This window comes from Suncus etruscus, chromosome 5, assembly GCF_024139225.1.
Source record: "Suncus etruscus isolate mSunEtr1 chromosome 5, mSunEtr1.pri.cur, whole genome shotgun sequence".
Taxonomy (NCBI): Eukaryota; Metazoa; Chordata; class Mammalia; order Eulipotyphla; family Soricidae; genus Suncus; species Suncus etruscus.
Window position 1 is genome coordinate 88,801,966 of NC_064852.1, and position 19,183 is coordinate 88,821,148.

The 19,183-nt window shown below is 39.3% G+C and overlaps 1 non-coding gene across 1 annotated transcript; it reads left to right on the forward strand.

Moving 5' to 3' along the window:
• The first annotated feature begins 3,942 nt into the window (after positions 1-3,942).
• Positions 3,943-4,049, forward strand: LOC126010521 (U6 spliceosomal RNA). Its single transcript, XR_007496546.1, has one exon. It is a non-coding gene; the product is annotated as a U6 spliceosomal RNA (small nuclear RNA).
• Positions 4,050-19,183: the final 15,134 nt, after the last annotated feature.

Sequence of the window (19,183 nt, forward strand, 5' to 3'; positions counted from 1 at the left end):
TCAGGCTCTTCCAGGGAATTGAAGAAACAGAAACACTCCCAAAGCTAACATCACCCTGATACCTAAAGCTGACAGAGATGCCATCAAAAAAGAAAACTACGGAGAGATAGTATGAAGGTAGGACATTTGCCTTGCATGTGGAAGGACGGTGGTTCGAATCCCAGCATCCCATATGGTCCCCTGAGCTTGCCAGGAGCGATTTCTGAGTGTAGAGCCAGGAGTAACGCCTGTGCACTGCTGGGTATGACCCAAAAACAAAAACACACACAAAAAAGAAAAGAAAACTACAGGCTATATCCTTGATGAACACAGAATCCTAGATCCTCAACAAAATCCTAGCAAATAGAATCCAAAAACCTCATCAAGAAAGTCATACACCATGATTTATTTATTTTGGAGATGCAAAGATGGTTCAACATATGCAAGCCAATCAATATAATACACCACATCAACAAAAGGAAAATTAAAAACCATATGATTGTATCAACAGATGCAGAGAAAGCATAAGATAAGGTCCAATGCTCATTTATGATAAAAAAAAAATCTCAAGAATGGAAGGAACTTTTCTCAAAATAGTCAAAACCAGTTATCGCAAGTCCATGGCAAATATTATATTCAATATAGAAAAGCTAAAAGCCTTTCCCCTTAGATCTGGCACAAGGCAAGGCTGCCCTCTCTCACTACTCCTGTTCATTATAGTACTGGAAGCACTTGCCATAGAAATTAGGCAATGGGCCCGGAGAGATAGCACAGCGGCATTTGCCTTGCAAACAGCCGATCCAGGACCAAAGGTGGTTGGTTCAAATCCCGGTGTCCCATATGGTCCCCCGTGCCTGCCAGGAGCTATTTCTGAGCAGACAGCCAGGAGTAACCCCTGAGCACTGCCGGGTGTGGCCCAAAAACCAAAAAAAAAAAAAAAAAAGAAAGAAAGAAATTAGGCAATAAAAAGATATCAAGGGCAAAGTTAGGAAAGAAAGAAGTCAAGCTCTCACTGTTTGCAGATAGCATGTTACTGTACTTACAAAATCCTAAATACTTTGCCAAAAAACTCCTAGAAACAATAGATATAGCAAAGTGGCAGGCTAAAAAATTAATGCACAATATTCAATGACCTTATACACAAATAATGATAGAGAAGAAATAGATATTTAAAAATATACCATTCGCAGTAGCACCGCAGAAATTCAAATACTTTGAAGTTAACTAAAGAAGTGAAGGGCCTATACAAAGAAAAATATAAGCATTGCTTGAAGAAATAAAAGAGGACACATAAAATGAAGAAATATACCCTGCTAATGGATTGAGAGGATTAGCATCATTAAAGTGGCTCTACTTCCCAAATCATTGTACAGATTTGGGGGGGGGGGTCACATCCAGCAGCACTCAGAGATTACTCCTGGCTCTATGCTCAGAAATCATTCCTGGCAGGCTCGGGGACCATATGGGATGACAGGATTCAAACCACCATCCTTCTGCATGCAAGGCAAACACCCTACCTCCAAGCTATTTCTCCCATCGTGCAGATTTAATACAATCCCTCTAAGAATACCCATAATGTTCCTCAAAGAATTGGATCAAACACTCCTGAAATTTATTTGGAACAATAAATTCTCAAGAATAGCTAAAGCAATCCTGAGGAAAAAGAAGACGGGAAGCATCATTTTTCCCAACTTTAAATTGTACTACAAAGCAATAATCATTAAAACAGGATGGTACTGGAATAAAGACAGACCTGTAGATCAATGGAATAAACTTTAGTACTCAGAGAATAACCCCCAGACATACAATTAATTGATTTGGGGAGGCAAGAAATGCAAAATGGAGCAAAGAACACCTCTTCAATAAGTAGTGTTGAGACAAATGGTCAGCTACATGCAAAAATGCAAAATTCAGGCTGGAGAGATAGCATGGAGGTAAGGCGTTTGCCTTGCATGCAAAAGGACAGTGGTTCAAATCCCGGCATCCCATATGGTTCCCTGTGCCTGCCAGGAACAATTTATGAACATAGAGCCAGAAGTAACCCCTGAGCGCAGCTGGATGTGACCTAAAAAAAAAAAAATAGTGAAATTAGACCTCTAGATAACACCATGCACAAAGGTCAAATAAAAATGAATTAAAGACCTTGATATCAGACCTGAAACTTTAAGTTATATAAAAGAAAAAGTAGTCAAAACACTCCATGAGGGGCCAGAATGGTGGCACAAGTGGTAAGGTGTCTGCCTTGCCTGCACTAGCCTAGGATGGACTGTGGTTAGATTCCCCCAGCGTCCCATATGGTCCCCCAAGCCAGGAGTGATTTCTGAGCGCATAGCCAGGAATAATCCCTGAGCATCACTGGGTGTGGCCCAAACATCAAACCAAACCAAACCAAAACAAAACAAAACAAAAAACACCACACACTCCATGACATTGAGACTAAAGGCATCTTCAAGGAGGAAACAACACTGTTCAAACAAGGGAAAGCAGAGATAAACAAATGGGATTACATCAAACTGAGAAGCTTCTGCATTTCAAAGGAAACAGTGACTGAGACAAAAAGATCACCTACAGAATGGTAGAAACTATTTATACAACACTCATCAGATAAGTGGCTAATCTAAGATATACAAGGTATTAACACAACCTAACAAGAAAAAAGCAATAGGGCCCAGAGAGATAGCACAGCGGTGCTTGTTTGCAAGCAGTCGATCCAGGACCAAAGGTGGTTGGTTCAAATCCCGGTGTCCCATATGGTCTCCCGTGCCTGCCAGAAGAAAGAAAAAAAGAAAAAAGCAATAGCCCCATCAAAAAATGGGGAGAAGAAATGAAATGACATTTCCACAAAGAAGAAATACAGACAGCCAAAAGGCATATCAAAAAATACTCCAAATAACTAATCATGAGGGAGATGCAAATCAAAACAACAGTGAGATATCATTTCACACCACAGAGACTGGCACACTTCACAAAGAACAATAGCAACCACTGCTGGCATGGATGTTGGGAGAAAGGAACTCTCATTCACTGTTGGTGGTAATGCGTCCAGTCCAATCTTTTGGGAAACAATATGGATATTCCTTAAAAGCGAAACAAAAGGGGCCAGTGAGGTGGCGCTAGAGGTAAGGTGACTGCCTTGCAAGCACTAGCCAAGGAAGGACCGCGGTTCGATCCCCTGGCGTCCCATATGGTCCCCCCAAGCCAGGGGCAATTTCTCAGCACTTAGCCAGGAGTAACCCCTGAGCGTCGAACGGGTGTGGCCCAAAAAACCAAAAAACAAACAAACAAACAAACAAAAAAACCCCAAAAACTGGATATTGAGCTCCCATATGATTCAGCAAATCCACTCCAAGGGAAATACCATAGGACCACAAAAACACAAAACAATAATGCCCCCTGCACTCCTATGTTCATAGCAGTGCTATTTACAATAGCAAGAATCTGTAAACAACCCAGATGCCCTACAACAGATAAGTGGCTAAAGAAACTGTGGTACATCTGTACACTAGAATACTATGCAGCTATTTAAAAAATTGAAGTCATATAATTTGTCTATACATAGATAGCTATGGAGACTATTATGTTGAGTTAAATAAGTTAGAGGTAGAGAGATAAACATAGAATAGTCTCATTTATATGTGGGATTTAGGAAAAATAAAAGGCAATATAATCATAATACCCAGAGACAATATAGATGAGGGTCTAAAGAAACATCCCATGATGTGAAGCTTATCACAAAGAGTGGTAAGTACAGTTAGAGAAATAACTACACTAACAACGACAATGACAATGATATATTGAGATAAATACATTGCCTGTCTCAAAGACAGGCAGAGGATAAGGGAGGAGGGAAATGGGGGACAATAGTGATGGGAAAGTTGCACCTGTGAAGGGGAATGTGCATTTTATGACTGAAACCCAATTATGAACAAGTTTGTCATCATGGTGTTTAAATAAAGAAATCATGTGCTCGCTTTGGCAGCACATATACTAAAATTGGAACGATACAGAGAAGATTATCATGGCCCCTGTGCAAGGATGACATGCAAATTCGTGAAGCATTCCATATTTTTTAACTTCCTGTTTTTATCCAAAAGGCCAATAAAAATGTTGCGTGGAATATAAAAAAAATCATATGAGAAAATGTGTATATTTCTATGCTTCTTATTAAAGAGGATGATTCTTGCTATAATTGGAAAGTTGGATATGATACAAGATGAAATTAGCATTTCTGTGATATTTAACTTCAATTGGCAGCAGCACTCTAAATATAATGGGCCTCAGAAGTGAATGTTTGTATTAAATAACAGATTGTCTCATGCCCTAAATTTATTGAAAAATATCAAGATCAATTTTTACCTTTTTTTAAATCCAGTATAAGAAAAGAATGATCTTTGTGCATTGAATGGGGGGGGAGAGATGATTTTCTAGGTTTGCATTTTCAGTATGTTCTGGCTGGGTGTAAGCATTCTGGGGATGCTCAACAAATGATGATAAAGAAACTCAAAAAGGATTAACATCAAGTCAGATTATTCATATGGTTCAATTCAAGATTTTTATTTTTTATTTTTATTTTATTTTTTTATTTTTTTTTTGGTTTTTGGTTTTTGGGTCACACCCAGGAGCACTCGGGTTATTCCTAGCTCTACGCACAGAAATTGCTCCTGGCAGGCCCAGAGGACCATATGGGATGCCGGAATTCGAACCACCGTCCTTCTCCATGCAAGGCAAACACCCTACCTCCATGCTATCTCTCCGGCCTCTCAATTCAAGATTCTTTTTTTTTTTTGGTTTTTGGGTCTCACCCGGCAGTGCTCAGGAGTTACTCCTGGCTCCATGCTCAGAAGTCGCTCCTGGCGAGCACGGGGGACCATATGGGACGCCGGGATTCGAACCGATGACCTTTTGCATGAGAGGCAAACGCCTTACCTCCATGCTATCTCTCCGGCCCACAATTCAAGATTCTTAAGGCCTGTTTCCAGCAAAGCCAGATCTCACATTCAAACTGTGTGTGGGTGTCTTAAACATAGTGATTTTTCTTTAAAGAAATGTACTCAAGCAGTTCAGTTATGTAGTGAGTTGCAAGCCCTTTAGCATAGTAAATTTATAGTAAATGCAATGATACTACAAGGTACCAGGGCTGAGTTCATTGGCAATGAAATCAAGATGCAAGGAGGAAAAAGACTTGCCTGAAACTATTTCCAGTACATAGACTGGCAGAAGTCACTGATGTAACCCTTAAAGAGATTGATTAAAGCACCTATAAATATTTAAGATTATGTAAAGGGAGATGGCACCTCATGAAACCACAAAAACAAAGTTCACTTCTTTCGCAAGATTCTCTGGGTGTGAATTTGCAGGAGACAATTGTAAAATATTATGGGTTTGGTGACAGGATCAAAATAATTGGGTAATACCCTGATGCACCAATGTTGTTCTAAATGAAATATCTTTCCTATATTAAGTCCTTGAAGTCCATTGGGGTTAAGTGTTTATTTTTTACTAAATGTATTAACCATGTACACATTGAAATCACCTCTTAGATTCTTATTACTATCTAGACACAACCAAAAGATTTCAAAGTCCATATAGTTTTTGAAATTTTTTTGTTTTAATCAGCTTTGTAGGAGCTGGAGAGATAGCACAGCAGTAGGGTGTTTGCCTTGCACGCAGCCAATCCAGGACTGACAGTGGTTCGAATCCTGGCATCCCATATGGTCCCCCATGCCTGCCAGGAGCACAGAGCCAGGAGTAATCCCTGAGCCTTGCCTGTGTGACCCATAAACCAAACAAAAAAATCAGTTTTGTAGGTGATCTGGGGTGCTTAGATTTTATAAAAGCAAAAGGGAAAAAAATAAATCAACTAGCCCAAACTTGGAGTTGGTTTCAGCTGCAGTGCTGGCAATCACTTCAGACAGGAGCCTCTCCTTCCTACTATTAACCTAGGAAATGGAGTGGCACAACTGAGTGTCCTTCTTGCTGGTCCTAAATATGTCAGAATAATTTATATTCTCTCTGTTTAATGGGAACCAACTACTTCTTTCTACTTAAACGAAAGCTGGATTCTTTCAAGCAAAACAAATAGGTGGGTAAGGAAATTTTATATATCCATACACAAATGTATATATTCTTATTATAAAGTAATTCATACAAACAAATAATCAAAATTTTCACTTGTGTTTATTATCTAAAAACTGAAAATACCTCAAAAAAAGATTAAGAAGAAAATAAATAGTTCATAGTTCTTCTATCCAAAAAAGAAGTTCTATTAATATTTGACTGTATTTCTTCCCAACATTTGTTTCTCTTTAATGCTTGACTATCTTTGTTCAGAAGAAAAATGCTGTCATTTGATGCTTTCTGCACTGGTGGACAAGAAATGATTGAAAGACATAATAATAGAGAAACAATCCTTGCAGCCAGTGAAACTGTGGGAAGCGGCACCAGCCTCTGGAATTCAATATTCAAAGAAAGCAAATTGTTGTCAAAATCAGCAGAGGAGAGTGGAATGAACACAGAGGACTCTGTCCTAGAGCTTATACCAGGCCCTACTCAGAGCTTTATTTTCTTCATTTTTAAAACTGGGGCCTGTATGTAGCTCAGCAGTTCTACAAACATAAGGCATTAGTCTGTGCTAATACTAGGGATGAGAGGCAGGAATTCGAAATCAGGAAGACTCTATTCTAGAAATGATTTGTCACAATTTTGTGCTATTTCTGATAATTTTTTAAATGCAAGTTTACAGTTGGTTGAATAGACAAGATGCTATTAAAAGTTCTTTAGAGATTGGTGATGGGTATTTCCCTGATTCAATGTTGATATGTACCTAAAATACTAGTGTGAAAGATATGTAAGCCATTATGATCAAAATAAAAATTAAAGGGCCCGGAGAGATAGCACAGCAGTGTTTGCTTGCAAGCAGCCGATCCAGGACCAAAGGTGGTTGGTTCAAATCCCGTGCCTGCTAGGAGCTATTTCTGAGCAGACAACCAGGAGTAACCCCTGAGCACCGCTGGGTGTGGCCCAAAAACCAAAAAAAAAAATCAATAAATAAAATAAATAAATAAAAAATAAAATAAAATAAAAATTAAAAAATAAAAATTTAAAAAAAATTTAAAAAAAGAAGGAAAGAAACTGAGTGGAAGAGGAAAAACACAAATATGAAAGGATGAGGGCAAGGGGCCAAGTGGTCTCAGGTGCATTGCTAGTGTTAAAAAAGAATAGAACTGGGGCTGGAGAGGTAGCAAGGAGATAGAGAGTTTGCCTTTCATGCAAAAGGTCATTGGTTCGATTCCTGGCATCCCATATGGTCCCCCAAGCCTGCCAGAAGCGATTTCTGAACCTGGAGCCAGGAGTAACCCCTGAGCACTGCCAGGTGTGACCCAAAAAAACCAACCAAACAAACAAACAAACAAATAAATAAATAGAACTAAACATCCAAGCCAAAGGCAACAGCAATGGAATCAAGACACCCAAAATGTAACAATCTAAATTTAAAACGGACCTGTTATACTGGCAGGTTGGGGGTGGTGGTGGTGGTGGTGGTGGTATGAGATGCACTTGGGGTATATTGGTGGAGGGAGGTAGACACTAGTGGGGGAATTGGTCCTGATTCATTGTATGTCTGAGGAATTTTGTAAATCACAACGGTTTCAATAAAATAAAATAAAAAAGTTCTGAAGATTCTGAAATTTTGTAAATGTATCACCAAAAATAAGTGCATCTTCAAGATACTGCCTTGTACACTAGTAATGACGATTCTCATCTGACAGCAAGCAGTAAACTGTTGAAGAATTAGGAGAAGCCTAATTGTCTTCTTTCAGAAACAGTTGGAACCAGAGCCAAATGTCTGTCAATTCAATTGTAACCTTATATTACTCAAAAATCAGTCATTCAAAAAATTGAGCTGTATTTAGGCCCCCTGGGCTGACCACTTAGTCTAGGGGACTGAGATCCCCCCAACGCCAGACTGATCTTCACAGCCGGGCCTGGTAAATCGGGCTCTGGGGGGATGGTGGGGGGTAGAATCTCCTCCTCTATGCATACACAAACTACAGAGGCAGGGGCTGCACCCAGAAGACTCCACATGCCAGGACTTCTGTGTGTCTTCAGCTGTGACGATTCTAACCACTTTTTATCTTGTCTTCTCTTTGTGAGCTGTTCAATAAGAAATTTTGATGAAAGAGTCCCTCAGTTTATTTAATACTTATGATTGAGCCATGTCATGGGGATCGTTGGACTTGTTCTTATGGCCCCTATAGGTGCCGATAACACCATGTGGCATTGTTCCTTGTTTGCATAGGCACATTAAAGTGGGAAAATGCTATACATACAAATAAGTTTCTATCTAATAGAGATTGGAACACACAAATCTTGTAGTGCAATGGGACCTTACACCCTGAACATTGATATAATGACCTGGCACAGGCCTCAGAAGAATAGGCATCCTCCATTCACCCCTGAACTAGGGAAGCTATCTACGAAACATCCAAGATTTTTTTATAACAACATCTGGAAGCAATCCTCTACCAGGGAAGACCCTACCACTGCTCTGACATTGACATGCTGAAAAGAGACTTCCCTTAACACTAAGAAGACTTGACAACAACAACGACCTGCTTACAGGAAAGGGCTCTCTGCATTGCCCTTTAATTGTGAGGTGAAACGAGACGATGCTCCACACCATCCTGACTGCAATGTAGGATATGCAGATTCCAGGATATTTAATACAAAAACATGATACCAACAACAGAGACTGTGTGAAAAATAAAAGTGTATTGGCACTACAGACAAGGACTTGGATTGGACAAACTAGTTTGCCTGGAGCCTAGAGTTGCTCTTATGCCAGGAAACTTCAGGGATAGGGTCTCCTTGTATTTAGGCCAAGGCTTTTCCTTCCCATGTCCCTCATATTTTAGTGGGCCTATGCAAACAATAATTGCCACTCTAACACCGTTTTTACTGTGCTCCTTTGACTCTAATCCTTAAGAAAAACAACCCACTTAAACTTTTGAGGTTAACTTAAACTAATATGCATGTGCATGGAAATGTAAAAAAGTACTTTGCCTTCAATGTTTAAGGAGTCACATAAGTTTTATGGCTTTAGATTGCTTTGTGTGCTGCTAAGAAACATTATGTATTACAATCTGGGGACTTGAGGGACAAAGTAATTGTACATGGGTTCTGTTTTATTTTTCTTAATGCTCTTTGGCTGAAAGTTCAAAGTTAAGATATCAGCAATGGGACTACTGAGAATTCTGTTTATGGGTGATTGTCTTTCCACTGTAACTTTACCTTGTCCTCTTTCTTTGCATCTTTGTTCTCATAATTAAAAATAAAAATTTAAACTTAAAAAAAATTGAGCTGTATAAAAGCTAACCTTACTCCAAACCTTCCTCTTGAACCAACCAGTTTCACCTTAATCTAAGAATTCTTTAGCTGATATTTCTCTTTTGAGAAATAAGAGAGTGAAGATTTGAATCATTTACACCTACTGTGTTTCTCCCAAGGATCTTTTTATTAATTTTTGTGATAATTGTACTTTTTTTTTGGTTTTTGGGCCACACCCAGCGGTGCTCAGGGGTTACTCCTGGCTGTCTGCTCAGAAATAGCTCCTGGCAGGCACAGGGGACCATATGGGACACCGGGATTCGAACCAACCTCCTTTGGTCCTGGATCAGCTGCTTGCAAGGCAAACGCCGCTGTGCTATCTCTCCGGGTCCGATAATTATACTTTTAATAAAAGGTTTTTTTATCCCTTGGGAAAGAATTTTGTATACTGTGATTAGGTGATGAGAGGTAAGAGGTAATACAAAAAGGCTCTCAGTCGTAGATTCATTTATACCAGATACGAGAGCTTTGATGCAAGTCTTTCAGACTTTGGAGCAGTATACATATGTAGAAGCCATTCCCCAGACTTTACAAATAAGAACTTCTCCCCCCAAAACTTGGAGCTGCATTTGAACAGAGTGTTAGCTTTTGAAAAATTTATGGAAAGACACCCCAAATCCTAAAGAAATGTATGCTCAAGACAGTGTACTTCAAGGGGGGAGAAACTCTGTATCTCCTAGGCCAAGGGAATTCCCTCTTATGTCCCCATTATTTACTGTGCCTATTCAGGGAAAAAAAGCACAAAATAAGCTTTTTTATTCATTTATCTATTTATTTATTTACTTTTTTCTTGACTTCTTGGTCTTGATTTAGATATTGAAGATGGTGAGTTGGTGTCTCCATTTTTTTTCTTCTTTTTCCTTTTTGTGCTCTGTCATGTTTATATTTCAGGACCGTGGCTGTTATGTGGCGCTTGTTTTTGTTGCTGTAGTGCTCACTGGATATCTTATTTGATAATTCCTTTTGTATTGTTGTGGTGTTTCAATTCCTTGTTTTCTTTCCTCTCTCAAACTGAGGTTGAGAGCCTCAAGGACTCTGCCCATTTTTTGGCTTTTTTGATTTTTACCCCATTTTATTGCTCTTCTTGTCTTCAAACAAAGCCACATAACTTGAACTATCTAGTTCCCCCTCTCAAATAGAAGGGGAAGTAAGGGAGAGTACCAGGACCAAACAGATGTATACTAGCAGCCTGAGGGGTAAGAGTGAGGGAAATGGGATGCAGGATGGGAATGGGGGTGGAGGGAGGGCAAATTTGGTGATGGGAATTCCCCTGATTCTATGTTAATATGTACCTAAAATATTACTGTGAAAGATATGTAAGTCAATATGGTCAAAATAAAAATTTATAATAAAAAAATGTATGCTCAAAGAGCCATTTCAAGTGGGAGACATTTTTTTCTTTTTCTTTTCCTTTTTGTTTTGAACGGGGGGATGTTTAGGAGTTGTACTAACTCTGCACATGGGGCTGTTATTAACTGTGCTCAGGATTGGTTTCTGGCAGTGATCAGGGAATCATATACTATGCCAGAGATCAATCCAGGTAGGCTACATTCAAGGCAAGCACCTTAATCCCTGGACTCCTTTTTAGGATCCTTGCTTACATCTTTTTATTTTTGGTCTTCTAGTAAGGCTGAAAGAATTTAGAGAGTTGCCTTAATTTTAAGTGACTAAAGAATTGGACTAATAATTTATATACTGGCAAACATTCTAGATTAATGCTAATAGAATTTATTATGATGAAATGTTCTATAATAATGTCATCCCCATGTGATTGTTAGGCACTTGAAGTATGACACTTGAAAAGTACTTTTTAAATTTTATTATTTATTTATTGACTCCCAAGAGGCTCTTAGGTAACCTAGGGTCACTCCTGGTTATCCTGGACCAACCAGGCTGGTAGTTCACTGCTTGGGTCCAAGGATTAGGTGCTATTCTGTTCCTGTAATGCTGGGAACACTGTAGCCATCACTCCGTGTTAGGGGCCTCTAGGGTCTCACCAGAGAACTTTAGTTTTCTTTAACTTGTTTAAAAGGCTACAATTTGGCTTGTGGCTGTGGCGTTAGCACAGTTCTAACTGACTATTTGCAGAAGCTGGTGAATACCAGATACACTCTTCTAACCCAGAGAAGGAAACTTCCTGTGGAGGAAATTTCAGGCCAACTGTAATTACAATAGTTGCCAAGTCAAAGGCAGTTGCTCTTGACAAACCAGAAAGTCTGCAGAATTGCCATGGAAACTCTATTGAAAAAAAACAGGGCTAACCAGTATATTGTTATTTTTCTAAACTCACAAACTTTAGCCTATCCCTCAAAGTAATCCAAATAATATCAACTTAATACTCTTTATGTTTCCTACTTTTTGTTTGTTTTTGTTGGTATATTTTCATGTTTCTATATTAACCCTTAATATAAAATATCTTGAGATGATCTTCTCAATAAATCCTTAAAAATCACTAATTTTTTCCTCCAACTAATGGAATTAGGAGACTATGACTATTGTCTGCTGTTCTTAAGCACAATTTATGAGCTCTTCCAAGCAATAGCTTGAATATGTGCTATGAGGAATAAGAATTATACATTGTATACATTGTCTTTGCTGAATTTTTTTAAATGTTTGTTTTTATCTTAGGGCTCTTTGTAAAAAGCACCCCTCTTTGAGCCAGGAAGGTGTAGGTCAGGTAGAACCCATGTTTTGCAGGTTATACGACCCAGGGCAATCCATTGCACACATGACCACACATACACACACACACACACACACACACACACACACACACACACACATACACACACACTCATTCATTCTTCTGAGAATTATTCTTGCTACTCCTGTGACATAAAAATAGTTGAGGGAATGACTCTCACTTGGGCTGAGAACTTAGAGCACTCAGGATCTGGGGACAACCCTCAGTACTTTGTTGTACTTGGTTCCATAAATATTTACTGAATAACTATGAAGTCCAGCCCGGATACTTGGTGTTCCACCAGCAGATAAGAACCTCAAACACAGCTACACCTAGGAGAGTGGTTTCACCTCCACCCAAACTTAAAAAGTGTAGAGACCTAGTATCTCTATATATTTCTAACTCGATACAATTAACTCATCTCCCTTTTCTTTCTACCCCATTACAGAATTCCTCTTTCCTTTTGCATCTTCCAAATATCTTTGCCTGTTGTCAACCTCCAAAGTTGACTACAAGGTTCTGGGAAAGAAGTGGGAAGTCCTAGGGTGGAATTCTACAAGCAGAATCCATGGATGTAAAGGAAGAGCCTATTCTTAAACTTCTGGGCCTGATTTGGGGATTTAGGGACCCCAGAGTGAAGGCAAAGTATAACCCCAGGCCAGTGAGATAGAGTGTACAAGGAATAAGGAGCTTGCCTTGCATTCAGCCAACTCCAGTTCAATGCTGATACCACATGATGGTCCCCTGAGCATCACTAGGAGTGACCCCTGAGCACAGAGCCATCTCTGCTTCTAGGAATAAGTTTTTGAACACACTCAAATGCATTCATAGATGGATGCTTATAGTCTTGTCACGTCATTTTCTCTTTTCAGAGCCTACCCTCTCCCTGCCAACATTTCTTCTGGCCTCTCTCCATCCCTAGTTTCAACACTCTTAAGATAGCTTTATGTCATTGCCCTGACCCAGTGGCCTATTGATTGGCTTTTTCATGCCCCTTCTTGCCTCACTTTAATCTGTTTTTCTGTTCTCTAGAATAATCTCTCCCAAATGTACTGTTTCCTAATGTGTAAGGGTAGTGACCTAGATCATGAAGGAGGCCAATTAGGCCACACATAAAGAGGCTTTTCTTTTTATTTATTTATTTATTTATTTATTTATTTATTTATTTATTTATTTATTTATTTATTTATTTATTTTAAGAGGCTTTTCTTAACTGAGTTAGCTTCCTTCCTCTTGTGGGCCACCCAGGTTGGTCTTCCCACCAGCCTTGTCTTCCCACCCTGAACTCTCTGCTCCTCCCTCAGTTTGTAGCCACAGCTGCAACACTTTGAGAAATCATCTTCAAGAGTGCTTTCTCAAAAACAACTTCCCTAGTACAGTGGTCGGCAACCTGCGGCTCATGAGCCACATCCGGCTCTTTACACTTTTAATTTGGCTCTTCTGTGTGCCGGACAGCCCCTCCAGGAGTCAGGACTCTGCTCCTAGCCTCTGTCAGTGCACGCCCCATGTGCAGCCCTGGTGGCCGGCTCCAAGACTGTAATATGATACCCAGCATCATCCCCAAACAAAGGTGTTCCCCCAAAGTCATCCTTTCTTAAACTTCTTCCTTTGATATGTAAAAGCCCACTTGTACTTTTGTTTCTCTCTCTTGACCTGAAGACACCTGGTATTGGGAATTGGTTTTAATAAAGAAAGAGGTGTTCTAGCTTTTTGGGTTCGAGTCAGAGAGTACAAGGTAAAAGGCCATGGACTCCATGATCATCCATTCCTGGCTAGTTTGGTTTATTATTTCTTTCCTGCTACCCTGCTTCTTCAGACCAGGTTGGGTGGGGTTTAGAAATACAGTGCCTGTAGTGATCTTAAAATACATATTTTATTTTGCACAAGAGTGGGCATCTTCCATGAAGGGATTTTCAACCCAGAGTTTTCTTTTCCGTGGATTCTCATGTTCAGAGTACTCATGATTAAATTGTGAGCTAATGCCCTTAAATGCTGTTTTTTTATATTGATTATGACTTTCTGCATAATATAAGTGCCAATAAGAAATTTTTTGCAAGAGTGGAAACATTTCAATAGCTCCTTCTCAGACACAGCTATCCCAGAATCAGATTATTTTTTGAACACATCCATCTTATGTCTCACTGTAAAAACTACTTGTTAAACTCCCCTGCAGAGAAATATTAAGTTTATAGAGAAAATGAACAATGTCTGCCAAATACACAAGCTTAGCTACCCATTCCTTGTCCAACTGGGGCTGTACAAAGTCAGAGTTCTGCTCTCACAGGAACTGCACTACTTCTTCCCTGAACTTCACTTCTTCATGGAGAAGATACTAGTAGTGGGCATCCATACTCTCACCCAGGGTGGTGAATAGCCTGGATTTGATCACAATTATGAATTTCACAAATTATCTTTACTGTGTCATCTGTCACAGAGTTTAGTTCAGCAGGAAGTTTTTTTTGAATTCAGTCTATCATACAATGAGTGGATACAATGTACAGGTGTGCAACTTCTGTTTTTTGTGACTATACAAAAACACTGAGCCATGCACAGTGCATCATCTGTACATACATCAACACATCAGATTATTATTCTGAGTGAAATGAGTCAGAAGGAGAGGAGTAGACACAGAATAATCATTTGTGGCATACAAGAATAATAAATGGCAATATGGTAATAATATCTAGAGAAAATAGGGATGAGGGACAGGAGGACTAGTCCATGATAGGAAGCTTGCCATAAAAAGTGGTGAGATCAGTTAGAATACAGAAAGGTACATTATGACATTGATAGTTGGAACTTATCACTCTGGACAAGAACTGGATGCTGAAAATGGATAAGTGACATGCATGGTACCCTTTAATTAACAATATTGCAAACCATGGTGTCATAAAGGAAATTTTGCAAACCTCAGTGTCATAAAGGAAAAGAGAGATAGGGAGAAAAAAGCAAAATGCCTTCCCCTGACATAGGCAGAGGAGGGTGAAGGGGAAGGAAACAAGGGACATTGGTGGTGGGGAAAGTGCACTGGTGAAGGGTGGTGTACATTCTATGATTGAAACTCAAGTATGAATAATTTTGTAACAAATATGTTTAAATAAAAATTATTTTTAAAATGTTTCAGGCACTCTATCATAATTCCTTTATGATATGATGTCATATGACTTTAACAAAGTACCATTTTTGTTTTTGTGTATATTTTAGTTTGGTTTCTTGCAGCACACACTGGAGTGTCAATAGATTTTTTTTTCCTTTCAGTGAAATCACTACTTTTCTCTGGAATACTGTTCTTGCTTTTAAAGATTGTTAAAAGGTTTTTCTCTTTTACCTGTTTCATCTCCATATTGTAGGGTTTCAAATTTTTAGCACATTTTGGTTATCAAGAGGAAACATTTTGAAATGTTTTGCTTCCTTATTATCAGAAATTAAAACATTTTTCTTAGAGAAGGGTGTTCACTATCCAGAATTAACAAACGATCAGTGGATTCAAAAACTGTATTTTATGGTGGATGTTACTTTACATCTAAATCAGTTTAATCATAAACTACAGGGGAAAGGAAACACAATTTTTTCGATGTTAGAAGAAGTTATTTTGTTTGAAAACAAATGATCTGTTTTTGCTCAAGATTGTGACAGAGAAACTTTGATTCACTTTCCAAGCCTGTTGAAACATTGCCAAGAAAATAATTCTGATATTGACATTACCTATTTTAAAACAGCATTTTTAAATATGAGGAAAGCTTTTCTCAAGAGGTTTCAGGATTTCAGAAATAGCAAAGCGACACTGGCCTTTGTTAAAAAACCTCTGGATGCCACTGTAACGAAATTAAATTTTTCTCCCTTTAATATTGACATTGGCAACTTTGAAATGCAAATGCTGGATTTAAAAAACAAAGAACTGTGGAGCTCTAAATTTGAATGTCTTTGTGCTAATTTAGAAAGTTTGGAGAAACACAAATGTGAACTTAGTTCACAGCACAAATGGTCTGCTTTGAAAGACCTGGAGAAGGAAGATATGTTGATTTTTAACACCCGGAATAGTATTCCTGACTCATATAATCAACTAAAAAACTAGCGTTTGCTGTTCTTTTCTTGTTTGGGTCTACATATTTATGCGAACAATCATTTTCAAGCATGAATCTTATCAAGAGTAAATTGAGAAATCGTCTCATCGATCAGAACCTGGAATCATACCTAAAATTAAAAATAAAATACAAACCTGACTTACTCAAACTATCCAAGGAAATGCAAGGCCAATGTTCATATTAGTGTTTGTGACTTTGTCAGTCATTGTCCGGATGTAATTTTCTCTACATTGTAAGGCAAATTTTACGGAATTTAACGTTATCGATAAATAATATCGTTCTAAAGTTTTTGTTTTATTAGTTGTGTTATTTGTATCCTCCCGACCTATGTGGATACTTGCATACAGAATATTCTCAATAAAAACTTATTGAAACTAAAAATAGTATACCATCCTATGTATTTTCGGTTTTAAAAATGTGGCTTTCGGGGCCAGAGAGGTGGCGCTAGAGCTAAGGTGTCTGCTTTGCAAGCGCTTGCGTAGGACGGACCATGGTTCGATGTCCCATATGGTCCCCTGAGCCTGCCAGGAGCAATTTCTGAGCATAGAAGTAACCCCTGAGCGCTGCAGGGTGTGACCCAAAAACAAAAACAAAACAAAACAAAAAAAAATAAATTTTAATTTGGCCGAGATTTGGCTCAGTTGAATAAAAAGGTTGCCGACCACTGCCCTAGTATAACAGGCTAAAGGAATGCCTTCTGTCAGAGTTTCCCCTACTTTCTCATACTTAATTTCCCCACTATAATTGTTCTCACAGTTATGTGAAAGATTAAAAGACGGCGGGGCCGGAGAGATAACATGGAGGTAATGCGTTTGCCTTTCATGCAGAAGGACGGTGGTTCAAATCCTGGCATCCCATATGGTCCCCTGTGCCTGCCAGGGGCGATTTCTGAGCATGGAGCCAAGAGTAACCCCCGAGTGCTGCCGGGTGTGACCCCCCCCCCAAAAAAAAAAACAATAAAAAAAAAAGATTGAAAGACTGTCTATTTAGTCAGAATCTAAGCCTTGTTGACTCAGAAACGATGACTGTTGCAGTTTCCCCCCATGATCCTCGGAAGCTGTCACAGTGCCCAAGCCTAAATCCAGATGACTAACTGGCCACAGTCTTATCACAGAGGTACATATGACTGTCCCTGACTCACTGATTCTATACTAGAAAGAACCTGTACTGTTCTTACATGATAGTCTATAATTTTACTCTTTTCCCTGTGGCCTCATGTGATTATTTCTGTCCCCTGTGTTCACATTTGCTTTCCCCCAAAGACAAGAGAACTCTCAAGTAGGAACTGTACTGACCATTGAAGTCACACCATTGCTTTCAGAGCATACCCTGCCCTTTCTCTGTCCTATAGACACAAATCAACGTGGTCTCTGGTAGTAAATCCTAATGTCTGATCTTCAGCCTGCTGGATTACAATCTCCCCACTTCCCACCACACATTACTATTTCTCTGAAAACTTAGCTATTCTTTGTCATAACTTCTCTCCTCCTGTCAGAGCATGTTGATTTATTCCTGTTTGGTGGGTGTATTCTGGCTTCTGTTACAGTCATTTTGATACCCATCTACTGCTAGGCTCTGAATGCAGCTACACTTTAAGGTATAATCTGAATCATTTTTGTATAGAAGCATCTAACACATATCAAGTATTATTAAGTGAAATTTATTTTTCCAATGGTTGAATAGCAGTGACTGGGATAAAGTCTTTAAATCTCATATCTCATCAGTTTCGGTCATCAATTATATTATATGTTCTCCTTTACTCCTCCACCAGGAAGTACAGAGAAAAAAGACATATTGTACCATTTCCTTTCCTATAAAAGATTCCCCAAATCACTGAGGTAGAAGAAAGGAGAGACTTATTAAAAATATAGAAGAAGCCAATAAATAAAGACACTGTGTAAAGCAGATGTGTAAAGCCCCACACTCTTCCTCAAGTAAGATAAGTTAAAATACTAGAATTTCTAGTGAAAGGACAACTCCTGAAGCTGATAGCTAAAACAAGTAATAAAAAGGAAATTAAGAGGCTGGAGCAGTGGCGCAGCGGTAGAGAGTTTGCTTTGCATGTGGCTAACCATTAGATCCCCCACCGTCCCATATGGTTTCCCAAGCCAGGAGTGATTTCTGAGTGCAGAGCCAGGAGTAACCCCTGAGCATCACCGGGTGTAGCCCACCCCCCCAAAAAAGGAAATGAAGTAGCTCATGTGTTGGTAAGTTTAATATCGCCTTGACGGGAGCCAGAGCAATAGCAAAGCAGCAAGGTGTTTGCCTTGCACCTGGCCAATCCTGGATAGACCCAAGTTTGATCCCTGGCAATCCATATGGTCCCCTGAGCCTGCCAGGAGTGAATTCTGAGCACAGAGCCAGAGCCAGGAGTAACCCCTGAGTGCTGCTGGTGTGGTCCAGAAACAAAAAAAAGAAAAATATATTGCCTCGCCTTGATGGTGATTCATCGCACAATACTGTGCATTGTACATAAAAAGTAATCTTCTAGATGTGCTAACATCTAAAATATGATATATTTCCTCAAACCAAAGAGACAGACATAGAAATTTTAATTCTGATCCCACTTCTACCCCCATCTAGCAGGGTGAACTTGGGCAAGTTAGTCAGTTGTATAGATTGGCTTTATCCTACAGATGTAAAATTAGAAAGAACCTGCCCTTCATTTCAACCAGTTTTCTTGGGAGCATTTATAGTCTGAAGGAAGGATGTAAGCAGGTTATGACTCAGATGAGAAACTAGATTTTGTGCGGCTTGGTGATATATCTCATTGGGTGTATGTGCATTTGGCATATGTGAGACCTTTAATTAGAGCTCCACAGAGAGGGAGTCGGGGAGAGAGAAAGGAACTAGTTTTTTAAATCATATAAGATCATGAAATGGAGCCAGAGCAATAGCACAGCGGTAGGACATTTGCTTTGCACGCAGCTGACCTCTAGGATGGACCTGGGTTTGATCCCTGTTGTCCTATATGGTTCCCCCACCCCCACCCCCATGAGCCAGGAGTGATTTTTGAATGCAGAGCCAGGAGTAACCCCTGAGCATCACC